Below are 18,877 nucleotides of genomic sequence, written 5' to 3' on the forward strand. Positions count from 1 at the left end.
GTTGGATGTCTCTGGATAGGCTCCCAGGACATTGAATTGAATTGAGTTGGGTAGCTCTAGTATATTTGTGGTTTATCCCATAACTGATGTTTGAAAGTGTATCGGAAATGAGGCCAAGGCCCAAATTGGCAAGTCTCCTTGAAGTAAGAAAAGGAGATGTTTCTAAATAGGTAAAGAAAGAACTTGCATTTATATACAGGAAACTCTCGTTTAAACGGCACCTAAATATCCGGAATTCTCTATTAACCGGCAAAATTCTCACTCCGAAAACAACACCTCAATAACCGGCAATGTTGCCGAGTCCGAGTCTCCCGCGGTGGCCGAGTTAGTCAGTGGGGGTAGTCCTCCAAACTGCCACTACTCGGCTTCTTGGCACTGTTGGAAGTCGGAACACCTCAATACCTCTGTAACAGGAGTCTGACTCTCCCGCGCTGCCGGTAGTCTCTTCTGATCCACCATTTTACAGGGGTACTGTGTGTCTCCCACGCTGCTGGTAGTCATTGCATTGCTTTATGGAAATCCCAAAAGTTGGTCCAAGCAAAAGGAAGAGAGTGGTGTTAACTTTAAAACAGAAAATTGACATATGCCAACGACTAGAAAAGGGAGAGAAGCGTATCAACATTATGAATGAATTCAAAATCGGTTCATCAACAATCTACGACATGAATCGCAGAAGGATAAGCTGCAAGTTTTATTCAAGTTTGGAGACATCGAAGAGTGTAGAGAAACGGCGTACGCTTCGTAAGCCTAAGCTTGAAGAGCTGGATACCGTGCTTTGAGTGGTTTTCTCATAAGCGTTCAGAGGGTGTTCCACTTTCCAGACCCATGCTAATTGAGAAAGCGAAGGATTTCTACGTAAAGATGGAGCTCACTAACAAGTGTGCTTTCTCTGAGGGATGCCTAACGTGCTTCAAGTTACGGCATGGGATACGACGACTCGATATTTCCGGGGAGAAGAAATCAGCTGATCACGACGCCGCAGAAGAATACTGCGATTATTTCAATCAGATTGTGCAGCAACATGATTTGTTGCCAGCACAGATATACAATGCTGATGAAACTGGCTTATTTTGGAGGTTTTTGCCAGAATCAACGCTCGCTGGGGCTAGTGAGGCCAATGCTTCAGGTTACAAGAAAAATAAAGATTGTGTAACCGTGCTAACATGTGCGAACGCTGCTGGATCACACCGGGTTAAACTTCTTGTCATTGGGAAGTATAAAAATCCTCGTGCATTTAAAAATGTGAGGCACTTACCTGTTGAGTACAAAGCTCAAAGAAATGCTTGGATGGATAAGGAAATCTTTTCGAATTGGCTCCATCATATTTTTGTTCCATCTGTGAGGGAACATTTCCGTAAAATAGGGAAAACTGAAGATAGCAAATACATTTTATTGCTTGATAATTGTAGAGCCCATCTGCATGAATCAGAGTTGGTTTCGGGAAATATTTTCGCCATTTATTTGCCACCAAACGTAACTTCTCTCATACAACCCATGGACCAGGGCGTTATCCAAAGTCTCAAGTGTCATTACAAGAAAGACTTCCTACATAAACTGATAAGCCAAGATGACAATATTCACGCATTTCAGAAGGCATACAATCTTAAAGATGCCATCTTTAATGCTGCATGTTCCTGGAACTTGGTGAAAGGTCACACTTTGAAACAAGCCTGGCGTAAATTGTGGCCTTCTGTAATGTTTGCTGAAGGTTCTTCTTCAGAGGAGGAATTTCATGGGTTCAATGTTCGTCCCAAGAGGAGTACAATAATGGAAATGGCTGGCATGGTGAAAAATGTAGGCCCAGCAAACCCTTTACATCACCTCAGTGAAAGTGATAAGTGGGTTGATGCAGATAGAGAAGTTGCTGTTGTGCATATGCTAAGTGATGATGAAATAATTGAGAATGTTTTGAATCATAGAAACATGGAGCAGGAGTAGGCCATTCGGCCCTTCGAGCCTGCTCTGCCATTCAACGAGATCATGGCTGATCATCCAAACCCTAGCACCCGGTCCCTACACCGACAGCCATCCCACCCAAGCCCTATCCCCGTAACCCCACATATTTTAATCCCCCCTAACACTAAGGGCCAATTTTTTTTTATCATGGCTAATCAACCTAACCCGCACATCTTTGGACTGTGGGAGGAAACCGGAGCACCCGGAGAAAACCCACGCAAACACGGGGAGAATGTGCAAACTCCACACAGTCACCCGAAGCCGGATTTGAACCCGGGTCCCTGGCGCTGTGAGGCAACAGTGCTAACCACTATGCCACCGTGCTGCCCAATCCAAAGAAAGAAAAGGAAAGTGAGATGGAAAGTGAAGAGGATGAGATTTCTGAAGAGAAGAAGATTTCTTGGGCTAAAGTTGCAGAAGGATTTGCTTCATTTCTCAAATTTGCTGAAAGGCAGCCTTGCTACTCTGCCCAAGAAGTTATGCACCTTCATATTCTGCATTCCACCTTTCTACAAAAAAGGCAAGAGTCCACTAAGCAAGCAGACATCCAGGACATGTTTAGGAAAGCTTCCAAAAGAGTTGAAGCAGTGGAAGTGCCTGAAGAATCTGTAAGTGCATGATCCTGATGACCCAGCTGGCATGGATATTCCTGATGAACCAGCTGACTTGGAATAAGTGTACAGTCAACCACAGTACTTTATACTGTACTGTACAGTCGTTTGTTTTGTTTTACTATTAAGTAATTAAAGAGTTATGGATTACCCTCAACTGGCAGTACTGTACTTAATCAAGCATCTGCCACCATCCATTTAACACAACATTCTGTAGGTGAGTACCCAATTACTGTATACTACACATTTCTTGATTTTTTAAATTTTTCTTTGTTAAAAATAGCCTCGGTAGATAACCCTCTCCGTCATCCGGAATTTTTGATCAACCGGCAACATGCCGGTCCCGTCGGTGCCGGTCACCAAAAAGTTTCCTGTAGCACCTTTCATAACCTCAGGATGTCCCAAATCACTTTACAACCAATGAGGTACTTTTGAAGTGTAATCACAGTTGTAATGTAGGAAATGTGGTGGTCAATTTGAGCACAGCAAGGTTCCACAAACAGCAATGAAATAAATGACCAGATCATCTATTTTCGGTGTTGGTTGGGGGATAAATGTTGGCCAGGACACCAGGAGAACTCCCCTGCCCTTCTTCGAATAGTGCCATAGGATCTTTTATATTCACCTCTGAGAAGGCAGACAGGGTCTTGGGTTAATGGCTCTTCTTAAAGATGGCACCTCTGACAGTATTGCAATGAGTGCCAGCTTGGATTCATGTGCTCATGTCTCTGGAGTGGGACTTGAGCCAGAGGTGAGGGTGCTACCATTGAGCCCAGCTAATCTTTATAAGGTTTGTTTTAACACAGGCGTTAGTGACTGCTTGAGACCTACCATCCCATTTAAGCAAATACGTATACTGCTTTTGCAGAATTTTAACAAAAACCATCAGTTAATGTCATAATTTGCAAACTAAGCTCCTCACACACACAGAATCCCCACAGTGCAGATAAGAGGCCATTTCGGCCCATCGAGCCTGCACCGACACATATCCCACCCTATCCCCCTAACCCCACGTATTTAATCCCCTAACACGAAGGGTCAATTTATCATAGCCAAATCAACCTAACCCGCACATCTTTGGACTGTGGGAGGAAACCGGAGCACCCGAAGGAAACCCACGCAGACACAGGGAGAATGTGCAAACTCCACACAGACAGTCGCCCGAGGCCAGATTTGAACCCGGGTCCCTGGCGCTGTGAGGCAACAGTGCTAACCACTATGCCACCGTGCCCCCCCCCGTAGCTTACTTGAATTTAATAATCTATCCAACACTAACATTTTATGATTGAGGGTTTTATTTTATTTTTAAAGCACATAAAGTATACAGATCTTTAAGAATGTAATTTATCTTGAAGCATTTGAGTTTCGATTGGATAATTTTGTTTTTAAATAAATGTTCCTAAAAAAAAAGGATCAAAACATTGCTTGAATGCCTGTTGTGTTGTCTTTAAAACAGGTCTATAATGTATTCTTGTTTGACGTAAATGAGGCTTGACATATGTGTGTCTCAATCTTTCCACTTTGGTATCTCGCCCTATTGGGTCTTAGCCCTTCACCTAGGTTTTTTTTAAAGAAAAGCAGTGACTTGTAAATTTTTGCTCATGTTTTGCCACCAAATGACAAAGATATGTGAGTATTCCCAGGGTTTCTGTAATAACTGTAGTAATTGCTTGATTAAGTACAGCAGTACTGAATTTTATTAAATATAAGTTGTTTCTAGATGGCTTTTAGTTGGAGCATAGCTCTGATTAAATTGAAACTTTCCTTTTTATTTCTGCCAATTTCTCTTATCACGGTATTTACAGATTAATTTAAAGCTGTTCTTAGCCTGTGTAATAATGATATTTTGTGTAATATCACAAAACTGATTTAAGTTCACACTTTTTTTCCTCAGAACAGCTGGTATACCTTTCCTTTTTGTTTCATAAAATGGTTAGTTAAATGTGCTGTAGTTGTCTTCTCAAATGTTCAGAGTGGAAAGGTCTGTCCAGTAGCAAATTGTCCACCTCTTTGCCCTGCACAAATAGGAGCAATTTGTTTGTGAATAGAAGCATCAGTGAAATGGTGATGCAGCAAAATTACTTGTCCTAGGCCCAACCATCTTCAGCTGCTTCATCAATGACCTTCCCTCCATCATAAAGTCAGAAGTAGGGATGTTTGCTGATGACTGCACAGTGTTCAGTGCCATTCGCAACTCCTCAGATAATGAAGCAGTCCATGCCCACATGCAGCAAGACCTGGATGACATTCAGGCTTGGGCTGATAAGTGGCAAGTAACATTCGCGCCACACAAGTGCCAGGCAATGAATATCTCCAACAAGCGAGAGTCTAACCACTCCCCATGACATTCAACGGCATTACCATAGCTGACTTCCCCCACCATCAACATCCTGAGGGTCACCATTGACCAGAAACTAAACTGGACCAGCCACATAAATACTGTGGCAACAAGAGCAGATCAGAGGCTGGGTATTCTGCGGTGAGTGTCTCATCTCCTGACTCCCCAAAGCCTTTTCACCATCTACAAGGCACAAGTCAGGAGTGTGATGGAATACTCTCCACTTACCTGGATGAGTGCAGCGCCAACAACACTCAAGAAGCTCGACTCCATCCAGGACAAAGCAGCCCGCTTAATTGGCACCCCATCCGCCACCTTAAACATTCACTCCCTCCATCACCGGCGCACCGTGGCTGCAGTGTGTACAATCTGCAAGATGCACTGCAGCAACTCGCCAAGTCTACCACCTAGAAGGACAAGGGCAACAGGTGCATGGGAACACCACCACCTGCAAGTCCCCCTCCAAGTTATACACCATCCTGACTTGGAAGTATATTGCCATTCCTTCATTGTCACTGGGTCAAAATCCTGGAACTCCCTACCTAACAGCACTGTGGGAGTACCTTCACCACACGGACTGCAGCGGTTCAAGAAGTTGGCTCACCACCACCTTCTCAAGGGCAACTAGGGATGGGCAATAAATGCTGACCTTGCCAGTGATGCTCACATCCCATGAACGAATAAAAAAAAAAAACTCGGTATAATCAGATACACTTCATAATTGATTACAGAGAGAATGTCTGATAGATAAGTTTATTAATAAAACTTAATTGGGACTGTGAAATAGGTCAGGATTCCTCTGGTTGAAATACAAGATAAATGGAGATTGAAACTGAATTATTTTTATACCCCCCACATATAGAGTTGGTGAATTTAAAAAATAGCTTATAGTACAGAAACGATACTGTAGCTGTTGAAAGAATACAGACGAGAGCAGCCAGTATGATTTGAGGGGATGGAGGGATTCGAATATGAGCAGTGATTATGTAAATTGGACATGTTCTCACTGGAAAAGAGAAGGTCAAGAGGTTATATGATTGCTGTTTTTAGGATTCTAGAAGTATATTAGTTAACATAGACGATGATGAGCTGTTTACTTTGTCCATAACAGTAGAATCTGAGGACCCGGCCTGCACTTGAAGGGAGGTAAATTCAAAACTAAGCTGTGGAAACATTATTTCAATAAGTGGCCAATCTACTGAACAGTGGTAACAAATAGTATTGATGCTTTCAAATGCAAATTAGATGGATTTCTTTCTGAAAATAGTGGGCCGGATTTTCCGACCCCCACAGGTGTGTACGAGGTGTGTATGCACCCGTAGGGGCCTCTCAAGTGCCGGTTTCAGGCACGCCCTGGAGAAGGCCTCTGCGGGTGGAGAGTTCCGCTTTCTCCACAACCTGCTGAAAACCTTAAAAATTTTTATGCCTGGTAAAAGCAGGCATAAGAGTTTAAAAAAAATGTTTTTTGCACTCATTTATAATTTTAAAAATACTTTAAAAAAAAGTGTTTATTTTTAGCCCCATAAAAAACGTAATTTTTTTCAAAACATTTAAATTTTTGTTTAAAACATTTAATTTCATGTAATTTTTAAATACGTGATTTAAAAAATGTATTTAATGTTTAAATGTTTTTTGAGTGATCCCCATTCACACTTTTGACAGATCTATGCGTAGAGACCTGTCAAAAGTGTGCATGGGGATTCCCTTTATCCATTGTGTACTTGGGTAACCAGTAAAAGAATCCAGCGAACTGCATGTGCCCCTGGGATACTTGGGCCTCTGCGCGCGCACACCAGGAGAGGCCCAGGATTGGAAGTGTCGGGGCCTACGGAGCCAGCAGGTAAGGGTGTAGATTTTTCCCGATCGGAAGCATCCGCACGCAGGAAACCTCCGATCGGAAAATCTGGCCCATTATTTTGTGTTACAATACATGAGTAATTTGAGACATGATATAAGTAGGTGTAGCATGCTTGGGAGGAACAGGTGACTTTGGACCTGTGCTTCTTAAAGCTTTCCACCACCTGAGGCTTTTCTCTGCAACAGAGGTAGTTAAGGGTGAGAACTAAGGTTTTCAAGATTATGAAAGGTTTTGAGAAGGTATAGAGTCATAGAGTTATACAGCACAGAAGGAGGCCCTTCGGCCCATCGCGTCCGTGCCGGCCATCAAGCCCTGTCTAATCTAATCCCATTTTCCAGCATTTGGTCCGTAGCCTTGTATGCTGTGGCATTTCAAGTGCTCATCCAAATGCTTCTTGAATGTTGTGAGGATTCCTGCCTCTACCACCCTTTCAGGCAGTGAGTTCCAGATTCCAACCACCCTCTGGGTGAAAAAGTTTTCCCTCAAATCCCCTCTAAACCTCCTGCCCCTTACCTTGAATCTATGCCCCCTTGTTATTGACCCCACTACTAAGGGGAAAAGTTCCTTTCTATCTACCCTATCTATGCCCCTCATAATTTTGTATAGCTCAATCAGGTTCCCCCCCTCAGCCTTCTCTGCTCCAAGGAAAACAACCTCAGCCTGTCCAGTCTCTCTTCATAGCTGAAGCGCTCCAGCCCAGGTAACATCCTGGTAAATCTCCTCTGCACCCTCTCCAAAGCAATCACATCCTTCCTATAGTGTGGCGACCAGAACTGCACACAGTACTCCAGCTGTGGCCTCACCAGCGTTTTGTACAGCTCCATAACCTCCCTGCTCTTATATTCTATGCCTCGGCTAATGAAGGCAAGTATCCCATATGCCTTTTTAACCACCTTATCCACCTGTTCTGCTGCCTTCAGGGATCTATGTACATGCACACCAAGGCCCCTCTGATCCTCTGTCTTTCCTAGGGTCTTACCATTCATTGTGTATTCCCTTGCCTTGTTAGTCCGTCCAAAATGCATCACCTCACACTTTTCAGGGTTAAATTCCATTTGCCACTGTTCCGCCCATCTGACCAACCCATCTATATCGTCCTGTAGCCTGAGGCTTCCCGCCTCGCTATTTACCACCCCACCAATTTTCGTGTCATCTGCGAACTTACTGATCATACCTTTTACATTCACATCCAAATCATGAATGTAGACCACAAACAGCAAGGGACCCAGCACCGATCCCTGCGGTACCCCACTGGACACAGACTTCCAGTCACAAAAACAACCTTCCACCATCACCCGCTGCCTTCTGCCACTAAGCCAGTTTTGGATCCAATGTGCCAAGGCACCCTGGATCCCATGGGCTCTTACCTTCCTGACCAGTCTCCTATGCGGGACTTTATCAAAAGCCTTACTGAAATCCATGTAAACCACATCCACTGTACTACCCTCATCCACACACCTAGTCACCCCCTCGAAGAATTCAATCAAATTGGTCAGACATGATCTTCCCTTGACAAAGCCATGCTGGCTATCCCTAATTAATCCCTGCCTCTCCAAGTGGAGACCAATCCTGTCCCTCAGAATTTTTTCCAATAATTTCCCTACCACTGATGTTAGGCTCACTGGCCTGTAATTCCCTGGTTTATCCCTACTACCCTTCTTGAATAATGGTACTACGTTAGCTGTTCTCCAGTCCTCTGGCACATCCCCTGTGGCCAGAGAGGTTCTGAAAATTTGTGTCAGAGCCCCTGCAATCTCCTCCTTTGCCTCACATAGTAGCCTGGGATACATCTAGTCCGGGCCTGGGGATTTATCCACTATTAACCCTGCTAAAACCGCTAGTACCTCCTCCCTCTCGATGCTAATATGTTCAAGTATATCACAGTCCCCCTGCCCGATTTCTATGTCCACATCGTCCTTCTCCATAGTGAACACAGATGCAAAAAATTCATTTAAAACCCCACCTACATCCTCTGGCTCTACACACAGTTTGCCACTTTGGTCCCTAATGGGCCCTACTCTTTCCCTAGTTATCCTCTTGCCCTTAATATAGTTATAAAACACCTTAGGATTTTCCTTTATTTTGCTCGCCAGTGTTATTTCATGGCCCCTCCTCGCTCTCCTAATTTCTTTAAGTATCCCCTGCACTTTTTGTACTCCTCTAGGGCTTCCTCTGTCTTTAGTTCTTTGTATCTGCCAAAAGCCCCCCTTTTTTTCCGAATCCATTCTCGTGAAAGATTGTTTCCACTGGTTGGTGAATTGGTAACAAGGGGACATTGATTTAGGATTATCACTGGAAGAGAAAAGGGAGAAGTTGAAGGTTTTTTTCAGAGGGTTATTGGAACATGAAATGCTTTAAAACAAATGGATATTGGGGCAGATACTGTAACATAATTTAAAAGGGAATTGGATAAGTGTTTAAAAACTTTCCTTTTACATTTTGTTTTCAACTAGAGCTATCTGGGATTGAAGTATAGTTCCAGTTGAACTAGGATAGGCACAGATGCAGTAGGCTGAATGGATATTGGGGCAGATACTGTAACAATTTAAAAGGGAATTGGATAAGTGCACTTGGAAAGCAGTGACAGGATCGGACAAAGTCAACATGGATTTACAAAAGGTAAATCATGCTTGACTAATCTACTGGAATTTTTTGAGGATGTAACTGGTAAAATAGATAAGGGAGAACTAGTGGATGTGGTGTACCTGGACTTTCAGAAGGCTATCGATAAGGTCCCGCATAAGAGATTAGCGTGCAAAATTAAGGCACATGGGATTGGGGGCAAGGTATTGACTTGGATAGAGAACTGGTTGGCGGACAGAAAGCAAAGAGTTGGAATAAACGGGTCGTTTTCCGAGTGGCAGGCAGTGACTAGTGGGGTACCGCAAGGATCGGTCCTAGGACCCCAACTGTTCACAATATATATTAATGATCTGGACGAGGGAATTGGATGTAATATCTCCAAATTTGCAGACGACACAAAGCTGGGTGGGAGGGTATGCTGTGAGGAGGATGTCGTGAAACGCCAGTACGATTTGGACAGGTTGGGTAATTGGGCAGAAACATGGCAAATGCACTATAATGTGGATAAATGTGAGGTTATCCACTTTGGTGGCAAAAACAGGAAGGCAGATTATTATTTGAATGGCAATAGATTGGGAGAAGGGGAAGTGCAAAGAGACCTGGGTGTTCTTGTACACCAGTCGCTGAAGGTAAGCATGCAGGTGCAGCAGGCAGTTAAAAAGGCAAATGGTATGTTGGCCTTCGTAGCAAGAGGGTTTGAGTACAGGAACAAGGATGTCTTGCTACAGTTATACAGGGCCTTGGTGAGACCGCAGCTTGAGTATTGTGTGCAGTTTTGTTCGCCTTACCTGAGGAAGGACGTTCTTGCCATGGAAGGAGTGCAGCGAAGATTCACCAGGCTGATACCTGGGATGGCAGGAATGACGTATGAGGAGAGATTGTGTCGATTGGGCTTATACTCACTGGAGTTTAGAAGATTGAGAGGGGATCTCATTGAAACCTATAAAATTCTGTCAGGCCTGGACAGACTAGATGCAGGAAGGATGTTTCTGATGGCCGGGGAGTCCAGAACCAGGGGTCATAGTCTAAGGATAAGGGGTAAGCCATTTAGGACTGAAATGAGGAGGAATTTCTTCACCCAGAGAGTGGTGAACCTGTGTAATTCTCTGCCACAGAGGGCGGTGGAGGCCAGTTCATTAAATATATTCAAGAAAGAGTTGGATATATTTCTTGAGGCTAAAGGGACCAAGGGATATGGGGAGAAGGCAGGGACAGGGTACTGAATTTGGATGATCAGCCATGATCTCATTGAATGGCGGAGCAGGCTCGAGGGGCCGAATGGCCTACTCCTGCTCCTATCTTCTATGTTTCTATGGTCTCCCGTACTGTCATTTCTATGAGTCAAGTTCCACTGTACTGATTGGATTTCTTATTTTCATTCGCCTCTGCTATTGCTAATTTTATCCACTGTGTACTTGGGTAACCAGTAAAAGAATCCAGCTTAGAAATTGGATAAAGCCCGAAAACGGGTGTGAGATACGCACAGCGCTATGTGCCCACGCCTGTTCAAAGTGGTGCAGGCAGCATGCAAAATTCATTTTTTTTTAAAAACAGTGACTTGTAAATTCTTGCTCCTGTTTTGCCACCAAATGTTGGATCTGACAAAGATGTGTGAGTATTCCCAGGGTTTCTGTAATAACTGTAGTAATTGCTTGATTAAGTGCAGCAGTGCTGAACTTTATTAAATATAAAAGCAAAATACTGCGGATGCTGGAAATCTGAAATAAAAGCCGAAAATGCTGGAAATACTCAGCAGGTCAGGCAGCATCTGTGGAGAGAGAAACAGAGTTAACGTTTCAGGTTGATGACCTTTCGTCAGAACTGGAAAAAGCTGGAGATGGAACAGGTTTTTAAGCAAGTGTAGGGGCAAATGCCCTTGCTGCTGCCTGTCACCCAGCCGGCCCAGACTGCTGCCATGCCTCCCCTCCCCCCTTTCCCTGCCCCTACACTTGCTTAAAAACCTGTTCCATCTCCAGCTTTTTCCAGTTCTGATGAAGGGTCATCGAACTGAAACGTTAACTCTGTTTCTCTCTCCACAGATGCTGCCTGACTTGCTGAATATTTCCAGCATTTTCTGTTTTTATTAAATATAAGTTGTGTATCTAGCTGGCTTTTAGTTGGAGCATATCGCTGATTAAATTCGTGCTGCCTGCTCATTATAATTGCAGTGCTGATCTCCGCGCTAAACGCTCTGCTGATTGGCTTAGCATTGAACGGGGGTGGGCGGGGGGGTGGTGGTCAATATCGGGTGCAGTCTACTGGCCAATAAAGTTTGGCCTAGGCGCTCTGCACTACTTAAAGGGGAGGTGCTTTGTTGCAGAAACACCTCATTGTCATTGTGTAGAAAGCCATGGCCCAACAGCAAGAGAGAAGGGCGAGGAGACTTTCAGATGCGGCACTGGATGCCTTGGTTCTGGGGGTTCAAAGATGCCGTCAGGTCCTCTACCCGCAGGGGGGCAGGAAGCCTTCAAGGTAGAGCAGCAGAAGGCTGTGGGAGGAGATCGCTGACGCGGTCAGTGAAACAAGTGTTGTCCCCAGGACCTGGATCCAGTGCCGCAAAAAGTTTAATGACCTCGCACGAGTTGCAAAGGTGAGTGAATGCTTTGTTAAATGCCATATCCCACCATTTGCAGCAATACTCCCTGTCACCTCACCAACTTTAAACAACTCTAGAAAACTCTAAACAGTTGCACAAACTTACACCGAGGCAGTAGAAATGAAAAAGTATATCAGCTGCAAGTTGTTGCTGATCCCTTTAAATAGCGCTGCTGGGAGTTCCTGCTGCTGAACGCATAGTCAGTTGTCGTGATTAGGAGAGGGCGTTAAATGGAGCAGCGACGTCCAAAATGGCAGACCGTGCGCCAAATCAGCGTTACATACTCACTGGCGTCACGATCTGCCTCATTTCCATTTCTTCAGTGAACGCAGGCAATGGCAGCGCTGCCGACCTGCCCAAAATGGCAGCCGCCACGGGACCAACTGGAAGCAAGGCGGCCGCCACTTTTTCTTCCAAACCAGCCTTAATGGCCGAAGCAAACTTGTCCAATTTCTCGGCCTCCTACGATAGCAAAATACTGCGGATGCTGGAAATCTGAAATAACAACAGAAAACGCTGGAAAAACTCAGCAGGCCAGGCAAAATCCGTGGAGAGAGAAACAGAGTTAACGTTTCAGGTCGAAGACCCTTCGTCAGAACTGAGGAAAAAAGCAGGAAATGAAACAGATTAAAAAGCAAGTTTGTGGGCTGGGAAATGGGGGAGGGGATGAAAGAACAAAAGGGAAGTTCTGTGAGAGGTGAAGAGACATTAAGAGATATTCAAGGCGAGACGAGATGGTAATAGGACAGGTAAAGAAACAAAGGATGGCTCTAGATGAAGTGTGAAATGTGCTGGCAGAATGAAGGACAGCTGCCGTGTGGGAGAGAAAAAAAAGGAAAAGGCACAAACCAAAAGTGTGGATAAAAAATATATCAAAATATGATCGGGGCCAAGGTTACGATCTGAAATTGTTGAACTCGATATTGAGTCCGGAAGGCTGTAAAGTGCCTAAGGTGCTGTTCCTCGAGCTTACGCTGAGCTTCCGTGGAACAATGCAAGAGGCCGCGGACGGTGAGGTCTGAGTGGGAATGGAGCAGTGAATTAAAATGACAGGTGACCGGAAGCTCGGGGTCATCCTTACGGACTGAACGGAGGTGTTCCGCAAAGCGGTCACCCAATCTGTGTTTGGTCTCCCCAATATAGAGGAGACCACATCGTGAGCAGCGAATACAGTATACTAGATTGCAAGAAGTACAAGTAAATCGCTGTTTCACCTGGAAGGGGTATTTGGGGCCCTGGACAGTGGGAAGGGGGGAGGTATATGGGCAGGTGTTGCATCTCCTGCGCGTGCACGGGAAGGTGCCGGGCGAAGGGGAAGGGGTGTTGCGGGTGATAGAGGAGTGGACTAGGGTGTCTCGGAGGGAGCGGTCCCTACGGAATGCTGAAAGGGGAGGGGAAGATGCGTTTGGTGGTGGAGTCACGTTGGAGGTGACGGAAATGGCGGAGGATGATCCGTTGAATGTGGAGGCTGGTGGGGTGAAAGGTGAGGACAAAGGGAACCCTATCGTGGTTCCGGGAGGGAGGGGCAGGGGTGAGGGCAGAAGTATGGGAGATAGAACGGACACGGTCGAGGGCCGTGTCTACCACGGTAAAGGGGAATCCTCGGTTGAGGAAAAAGGAAGACACGTCGGAAGCACTGGTGTGGAAGGTGGCATCGTCGGAGCAGATGCGGCGGAGACGGAGAAACTGAGAGAATGGAATAGAGTCCTTCCAGGAGGTGGGGTGGGAGGAAGTGTAGTCTAGGTAGCTGTGGGAGTCAGTGGGCTTGTAGTTAATGTTGGCCAATAACCTATCCCCAGAGATGGAGACGGAGAAGTCGAGGAAGGGAAGGGAAGAGTCAGAGATGGACCATGTGAAGGTGAGGGAAGGGTGGAAATTGGAGGCAAAGTGAATGAAATTGTCTAGTTCAGGGCGAGAGCAGAAAACGGCACCGATACAGTCATCAATGTGCCGGAAAAAGAGGTGAGGGAGGGGACCCGAGTAAGACTGGAACAAAGAGTGTTCCACGTATCCCATGAAAAGGCGGGCATAGCTAGGACCCATGCGGGTACACATGGCAACACCTTTAATTTGGAGGAAATGAGTGGAGTCAAAGGAGAAGTTGTTCAATGTGAGAACAAGTTTAGCCAGGCGGAGGAGGCTGGTGGTGGATGGGGACTGGTTAGGCCTCTGTTCAAGGAAGAAGCAGAGCGCCCTCAGGCTGTCCTGGTGGCGGATGGAGGTGTAGAGGGATTGTACGTCCATGGTGAAAAGGAGGCGGTTGGGGCCAGGAAACTGGAAACTGTTAAAGTGGCGGAGGGCATCAGAAGTGTCGCGGATGTAGGTGGAAAGAGACTGGACAAGGGGAGAAAAGATAGAGTCGAGATAGGAAGAGATAAGTTCCGTGGGGCAAGAACAGGCTGAAACGATGGGTCTACCAGGGCAGTCCTGTTTGTGCATCTTGGGAAGGAGGTAGAAGCGGGCTGTGTGGGGTTGGGGAACTGAGGTTGGTGGCCACGGGGGGAAGATCTCCAAAGGAGATGAGGTCAGTGACAGTCTTGGAAACGGTGGTTTGATGTGGCCAGTGCCAGACCCCGAGATGCCTCCAAATTCGACGAAGCTTCACTGCAGTCATTATTGGATGGGGTTAGGGCCCACAGGGAGGTCCTCTTCCCTCGGTCAGGCAGGAAGAGGCCTCCCACTGAGACCAAGGCTGCATGGATGCAGGTGTCAGCAGATGTCAACTCGAATGTGCATGTAACCTTGGCATCACATCTCTAACTCCTTCCTCTACTCCCTCACAGGACCATTCAGAGCCCCCGTCCCCACTGTGGAGGAGGAAGAGGCTGTGCAGCCAGACTCCTCAGAGGAAGCTCCAACCTCTGAGGGCGCAGCGTCAGCAGAAGTAAGCGCACCCAGCACCAGCACAGACACTCACACCTCGGGGGGACCTTTGGGACATAGAGTAGTGTTGTCACTTGGTGCTTCACAGCTCACAAGTGAGCCTCAGCAGATTTTGGAGACAGGGACAGCAGTGGAGAGTCCTCGTCGGAGGGCGCAGGACTCTGCCAGCTCAGCTCAGCTGTGCTGCATGTCGGCCTTCTGCCTCTGGGTATATCCGCAAGAGAAGAGGTGATGGATCTCCATGCACAGATGCAGGAGTCTCTGGCAGGTTTTGTCTCCAGGGTCGCTGCGAGTGTGGAGCGAATGGAGGAGTCCATAGCGACCATGAGCAGAGCCTTTGTGGAGTCATTGGCGCATGAACACATCACCATGGAAAGGTTGGCAACCTCCATGGAGGAGATAACTTGCCAGGGTACGGAAAACATGGTGAGTGCTTATAAGAGAATGACATCTCTTGAGCAGCGTTGGCCATCTATTGAACAGAGAAAGCAGACCTTCATGGAAGTCCTTCTGAGTGGGACTACCAGTGCAGAAACTGGTCCCCATGGCCCCCTAAAGCGCAGCAAGGTGCTCTCAAGCCACTTCCAAGCGCTGGCCCCTTCTGGCCTGTGCAGCTTCAGGTAAGTGAGCAGCCGCCTGGTGCTCCTGGTGCTCATCCTGCTGTTCCTGGTTCTGCTGCTGCCGCCTCTGCTGCTGGAGATCCTCTAATGGCAAGAAGGGAAGGAAAAAAAGGCGTCCCATGCTTCTCGTAGATGCCTCCGCTGAGGAAGCGCTGAGTGAGGGTGGTGAGAGGGGCTGCCCAGGAGATCGCATTGGAGAAGTGTGTGAGGCTCCAACCTTCCACAGCTGTGCCTAAGCCTTGAAGAAGTAGCCCCAAGCCTGCAGCAACAAGGTCCTTCACCAAACAAATGCTGTCCCTTTAAATTGCAGCTTTCCCGAATGACCTGCAGCTGGCAGCAAGCAAGCCGGCAAGCTTCACGCCAGGTTTCATCAGCAGGGTTCCCCGCAGGCGTGTTTAGCGTGGGGAACCCCACAAAATTGCAACGGCCCCTGAAAATTGGCTTAAACATGGAAATAAGTGGTAATTAGTGTTCCGACGGCCAGTCCCGCCAGCGGCGGGCGGGACTGAATCGGGTTGCGGCGAAACGGCGGTCCGAAAGTCGGACGGGGCGGGGGGGGGGGGGTCGCGACCCGCTTTTTCGGCGATTTTCGGCCCCCGGCCGCATGAAAAGCCGCCCTACGGCTGGCAGAAAATCGGGACCTAAGTGTTCGGTGCCTTCCCGAATGCTTCTCCTCCACTTTGTGCAGTCTTGGGCCAGGGATTCCCAGGTGTCGGTGGGGATGTTTCACTCACTTTTTCAAGGAGGCTTTGAGGGTGTCCTTGAAGCGTTTCCTCTGCCCACCTGGGCCTCCTAGTTTTATTTAGAATCTCTTATGTTAGGAGGTGTATTCTATACTCGGTGGTTTTATTAATGATGGTGGCTTTCCAGGCTCCAGTATTCAATTTGTATTATGAAAGATCAAAAAAAGTACTTGAACTGGTTCGGTAGTAAATTTTCATTTAGCTTTTTGCTTATAAGGTTATAGGATATAGTCAGTTTGTTCACAGCTGGATCTTCCTCACTCTCCAGTATATCACTTCATCTGTTATAGTGATGCAGATGATTAGATTCACAGCCAAAAAAAAAATCAAAGGAGCATTTTGATGAATGTAACAAATGCTTCCTTCTCGAGTGTTAATCCCCCTTCGCCCTCCCCCAATTTCCTAGTCTCCCTGGTGAGGAAGTTAACAAACTGCCTCAGCAATGTTGCTAAAAGTTGGCTGTAAGCAGGTGTGCAAGAGTGACAAGATGATAATTCTCCCACTGATGTTTCCCTCCCATTGTGGGAAGCACGAGGCTACTATTTGTTGCTTCCCATGCTAAAATTGGGGGTGAGAGGAGATTTTGACTTCAGTTGGGCGGATTGATCCAGAGGCACAAGCAAATTTAATGTTCAAGCCTCATTTGCATGGAATTGCCAAGCTGCGAGCACTGAACCTGTGTTTCCTGGCAGTTTGCCGATCGGGGAGCTGAGCTGGAAGTTACAGTTTAAAGGGGGGTAGGCAATGACAGATGGGGGCACACACTGTTTTTAAAAAGATTTTTTATAGGGCCAGGAGGAGCATTTGGTTGCACAAAAATCTTAAAAACGGTAGAGGTAAGTTTTTTTAAATGTGTGCCTGCAGCAGTCCCTTTAAGGACTGCTGTTAGGCCACTCTACACCTAGGACTAGTGGGCGGAGCGTGTGCAGCGCATATTTTGCCCATTAATACTTGTGTCGGCATCCTATGCACTTCACAGGACCTTGATTTACATGCCTTAATGAGACGCCTGCTTGAAACAGGTAAGACAGTGGAAGGAATGTTTGCTGATGATTTTGGGCTTCATCCAATACATTACTAATGTTCTTCTAAAGGCGTGAAGAAGTCCTGTTTTAACTTTTTATAAAAGAGGTTCAGCTGAAATTTATGAAAGTTACCATAAACTTCCTGTTAAACATTTTCTGTGGTTCCAACTGAGTTGCCATTATGGGCCATATAGATGCGCAAACCTTGATGAGATGAACATCTGTTTTTTGCTGGATATACTTTTCTGGAATTCACTGTAGTAATTGACTACAGAATTGATGTAGTAATTGAGACTAGTGACATTTTGGAACAAATTACTTTTTCATGGAAAAGCTAATACTTGGTTATGGGCTGCTGTACAGTTGATCTATTATGCATAAAAAACCTGAAGGAGAATTATGCATTGAAGTTACAGTAATGAATGCTGCTGTGCAAATGTATAATTATGCCATCAATATATAATACAGTTGATCAGAATTCTGATTTTGATTTGGTGTGGAGGCACTTAAGTAGGGCACGGGATGATATGCATCAAGTCATTAAAATGCACGTGTATTTTTTTTTAAGCTTCAGTAGCCTTCAGTCCTCCAAAGTTACTATACAGTATGTCCTATTAGAGAGTTGGATGGTTCAACCCAAGAATGCTATTCGTGTTGCACCTTGAATTAACGAGCAAGAGATTTGCTTGACTAGTGCACAAAAAAACTCTATGGCTACTTTTATTCCATCCTGTCACCTGTTTTTCCGATGATTACAACTTGATTCAACTTGTCATTAGTCAAGTGACGTGCATCCATTAATACTCTACTGCGCACTAGTTTGGTTTGGTTGTTCAAATGCTTATCTACAGAAGACTGCCTTCATAATCGGCGACAAAATAAACACGATCTATGTTGCCACTAGGATTTCAGCAAAGTCGAATGGTGGGTATGTGAAATTTTCAAGCAGTGTACTGTAACTATTTTTTCCACTAGGATTTCAGTGAAACGTAATTGTGGATGTGTGAAAAGTTTGCATATTTTGTTTTGTGTGTAAAGTTAAGGAAAAATTCTAATATTAAATTGTTATTGGTTTATACTGACAAAAGTGAGCAAAATAATTTTTCTTTAGTTTTGCAAGCTAGGTAATTATCCCTGTAATAACAACAGAAAATGCTGGAAAAACTCAGCAGGCCAGGCAGCATCCGTGGAGAGAGAAACAGAGTTAACGTTTCAGGTCTGGGACCCTTCATCAGAACTGGAAAAAGCTGGAAATGTAACAGATATTAAGCAGGTGCAGAGACAAGGGGGGTGGGGAGGAAGGAATTGAAAGAACATGCTGTGAAAATGTTGTAAATGCAAACACATCTTCCCCTCATCTCCCCTTTCAGCATTCCGAAGGGACCGCTCCCTCCGCGACACCCTGGTCCACTCCTCAATCACCCCCAACAGCCCTTCTCCTTCACCTGGCACCTTCCCGTGCAAGTGCAGGAGAGGCAACACATGCCCTTTTACCGCCTCCCTTCCCACTGTCCAAGGCCCCAAACACCCCTTCCAGGTGAAACAGCGATTTACTTGTACTTCTTGCAATTTAATATACTGTATTCGCTGCTCACAATGCGGTCTCCACTACATTGGGGAGACCAAATGCAGATTGGGCGACCGCTTTGCGGAACACCTCCGTT

General features: G+C 45.9%; 1 protein-coding gene across 6 annotated transcripts in view; it reads left to right on the forward strand.

The window, feature by feature from the left end:
• Positions 1-18,877, forward strand: part of strn3 (striatin, calmodulin binding protein 3) — a 254,149-nt gene that overhangs the window by 106,316 nt on the left and 128,956 nt on the right. The gene's annotated exons all lie outside the window — the stretch shown is intronic.

Source organism: Somniosus microcephalus, chromosome 12, assembly GCF_052327205.1.
Source record: "Somniosus microcephalus isolate GS21.2 chromosome 12, FLI_Smic_1.0, whole genome shotgun sequence".
In the NCBI taxonomy this organism is placed as follows: Eukaryota; Metazoa; Chordata; class Chondrichthyes; order Squaliformes; family Somniosidae; genus Somniosus; species Somniosus microcephalus.